This window comes from Seriola dumerili, unplaced genomic scaffold, assembly GCF_002260705.1.
Source record: "Seriola dumerili isolate Sdu_G_001 unplaced genomic scaffold, Sdu_1.0 BDQW01000800.1, whole genome shotgun sequence".
In the NCBI taxonomy this organism is placed as follows: domain Eukaryota; kingdom Metazoa; phylum Chordata; class Actinopteri; order Carangiformes; family Carangidae; genus Seriola; species Seriola dumerili.
Window position 1 is genome coordinate 417,173 of NW_019175055.1, and position 4,055 is coordinate 421,227.

The window sequence follows — 4,055 nt, forward strand, 5'->3', positions numbered from 1 at the left end:
AAAAACGACATAGTATAGTATGGCATAAAAATGTCAAAAAATGGCATAGTATAGTATGGCATAAAAATGTCAAAAAATGACATAGTATAGTATGGTATAAAAAGTCATAACATAATAATGCATAAAAATATCATAAAATCGCTTAGTATAATAAGGCATAAAAAGTCATAGTATACTAAGGTAAAAAATGTCTTAGAATAAAAAAGCATAAAAATGTAAAAAAAAACAAAAAAAAACGACATAGTATAGTATGGCATAAAAATATAAAAAGTTTCATAGTATATTATGGCATAAAACGTCATAATATAGTAAGACATGAAAAGTCATAGTATAGTGTGTCATAAAAATATAAAAAGTGTCGTAGTATATCATGGCATAAAATTTAAAAAAAATGTCATAGTATAGTATGGCATAAAACGTCATAATATAATGATGCATAAAAATGTCATAAAATCGCTTAGTATAATAAGGCATCAAAAGTCATAGTATACTAAAGTCAAAAATGTCTTAGAATAAAAAGGCATAAAAATGTAAAAAAAAAACAAAAAAACAACATAGTATAGTATGGCATAAAAAGTCATAATATAGTAAGGCATGAAAATTCATAGTATAGTATGTCATAAAAATATAAAAAGTCATAATATAGTAAGGCATAAAAATGTCATAAAATTGCATAGTATAATAAGGCACAAAAAGTCAGTATAGTATACTAACGTCAAAAATGTTTTAGTATAGTAACGCATAAAAATGTAAAAAAAAAAAAACTGACATAGTATATTATGGCATAAAAAGTCATAATATAGTAAGGCATAAAAGTCATAATATTGTACGGCATAAAAATGTTATAAAATCTTATAGTACAATAAGGCATGAAAAGTCATAGTATAGCATGTTATAAAAATGTCATAGTATAAGAAGACATAAAAAATTATAGTACATCAGGGCATGAAAATTTCATAGTATAGTAAGGCATAAACATGTCAAAAAACCTCATAGTATAGTAAGGCATAAAAATGTTAAAAGACGTCACAGAATAGTCAGGCATAAAAATGTTAAAAAATGACAGTATAACAAGTCATAAAAAGTCATAGTATAGTAAGATAAAAATTTTAAAAAACGACATAGTATAATATGGCAAAAAAGTCATAATATAGTAAGGCATAAAAATGCCATAAGATCTCATCTCAAGGCATAATGTTTTGTTTTTGTCAGAACTGGTGTGAGATCCATGAGCGAAGAAAGAACACAAAACACAACAGCAATAACGGTGTAAGGGAGTTTATTGAGGAGAAGAAAATCATGATTATGAATGTGGAGAGGGAATAGGTCCAGGGAATCGAGGTCTTGTCTGGTGACAACACAAGGCAGGAGTATTGAGGACAGTGGAGACAAGAGGTAGGTGAGTAGCACACTCTCACTAGAGAGAAACTAGAGGGATGGCTGGAGACCAAGAGTGGGTGGATGGTGTGGCATGGCATAGTATAAAAAGGCATAAAAAGTCATAGTATAGTATGTCATAAAAATTAAAAAAAAACATCATAGTATTGTTATGCATAAAAATGCCATAGTATATTAAGGCATAAAATGCCATAGTATAATAAGACATAAGACGTCATAGTATAGTAATGCATAAAATTTCATAAAAACATCATAGTATAGTGTGGCTTAAAACATCATAGTATAATAAGGCGTAATGTTATGTTTTTGTCAGAACCAGTGTGAGACCCTGAGCGAAGAAAGAACACAAAACACAACAGCAATAACAGTGCAAGGGAGTTTATTGAGGAGAAAACAATCAGGATGGTGAATGCTGAAGGGGAATGGGTCCAGAGAAGTATAGTAAAGCATAATGTTATATTTTTGTCAGAATCAGTGTGAGACCCTGAGCGAAGAAAGAACACAAAACACAACAGCAATAACAGTGCAAGGGAGTTTATTGAGGAGAAGACAATGAGGATGGTGAATGCGGAAGAGGAATGGGTCCGGAGAACCAGGTCATGTCTGGTGACAATACGAGGCAGGAGTATGGAGGACACTGGAGACAAGAGGTAGGTGAGTAAAACATTCTGGAAGGGATGGCTGGAGACCAAAAGTAGGTGGGTTGTGTGGCATGGCATAGTATAAAAAGGCATAAAAAGTCATAGTATAGTATGTCAAAAAAATGAAAAAAAACATTATAGTATAGTAATGCTTAAGAATGCCATAGTATATTGGTATTAGTATGGCATAGAAAGTCATAATATAGTAAAGCATGAAAAGTCATAATATACTAAGGCATGAAAAGTCATAATACAGTAAGGCATGAATAGTCATAGTATATTATGGGGAAAAAATGGGAAAAAAACGTCGTAGTATACTATGTCATTAAAAATCATAGTGTAGTATGCCATAAAAAACATCATGGTATAGTAAGTCATAAAAATGTCAAAAAAATCATAGTATAGTATGGCATAAAAATGTCATAGTATAATAAAGCATAAAAATGTCATATTATAGTAGGGAATTGAAATGTTAAAAAAATGTCATACTATATAGTAAGGCATAAAAATGTCAAAAGACGTCATAGAATAGTCAGGCATGAAAATGTCAAAAAACGTCATAGTATAGTATGCAATAAAACATCTTAAAAAAATCACAGTATGGTAATGCACAAAACGTCATAAAAACCTCATTGTCATAGTAAGTCATAAAAAAAATCATAGAATAGTAAGGCATAAAAAGTCACAGTATAATATGGCATAAAAATGTCAAAAAATGTCATAGTATATTAAAGCATAAAAAGTCACAGTATAGTATGTCACAAAAGAATCAAAAAACATCATAGTACAGTAAGGCATAATAACGTCAAAAAACGTCATAGTATAATAAGGCATAAAAATGTCAAAAAGGTCATAGTATAGTAAGGCATAAAAAGTCACAGTATAGTATGTCACAAAAGAATCAAAAAACATCATAATATAGTAAGGCATCAAAATGTCAAAAGACATCCTAGAATAGTCAGGCATATAAATGTCAAAAGATGTAACAGAATAGTCAGGAAGAAAAATGTCAAAAAACATCATAGTATAGTAAAACACAAAAATGTCAAAAAACGTTATAGTATAATAAGGCATAATAATGTTAAAAAACATCATAGTATACTATAGCATAAAAAGTCATAGTATACTAAGGTATAAAAATGTCAAAAAACGTAATAGTATAGTATGGTATAAAAATGTCAAAAAACGTCATAGTATAGTATTGCATAAAAATGTCAAAAAACATCATAGTATAGTATGGCATAAAAAGTCATAGTATACTAAGGTATAAAAATGTCAAAAAACGTCATAGTAAAGTATGGCATAAAAATGTCAAAAAACGTCATAGTATAGTATTGCATAATAATGTTAAAAAACATCATAGTATACTATAGCATAAAAGTCATAGTATACTAAGGTATAAAAATGTCAAAAAACGTAATAGTATAGTATGGCATAAAAATGTCAAAAAACGTCATAGTATAGTATTGCATAATAATGTTAAAAAACATCATAGTATACTATAGCATAAAAGTCATAGTATACTAAGGTATAAAAATGTCAAAAAACGTCATAGTAAAGTATGGCATAAAAATGTCAAAAAACGTCATAGTATAGTATTGCATAATAATGTTAAAAAACATCATAGTATACTATAGCATAAAAGTCATAGTAGGCATAAAAATGTCAAAAAACATCATAGTATAGTAAGGCATAAAAATGTCATAGTATAGTAAGGTAAAAAAAAAGTCAAAAAAACATCATAGTACAGTATGGCATAAAAATGTCAAAAAACGTCATAGTATAGTATGGCATAAAAAGTCATAGTATAGTAAGGCATAAAATGTCCTATTATACTAAGGTATAAAAATGTAAAAAAAACGTCATAGCATAGTATGGCATAAAATGTCATAGTCTAGTAAGGCATAAAAATGTCAAAAAACGTCACAGAATAGTAAGGCATAAAAATGTCATAGTATAGTAAGGTAAAAAAAAAGTCAAAAAAACGTCATAGTATAGTATGGCATAAAAATGTCA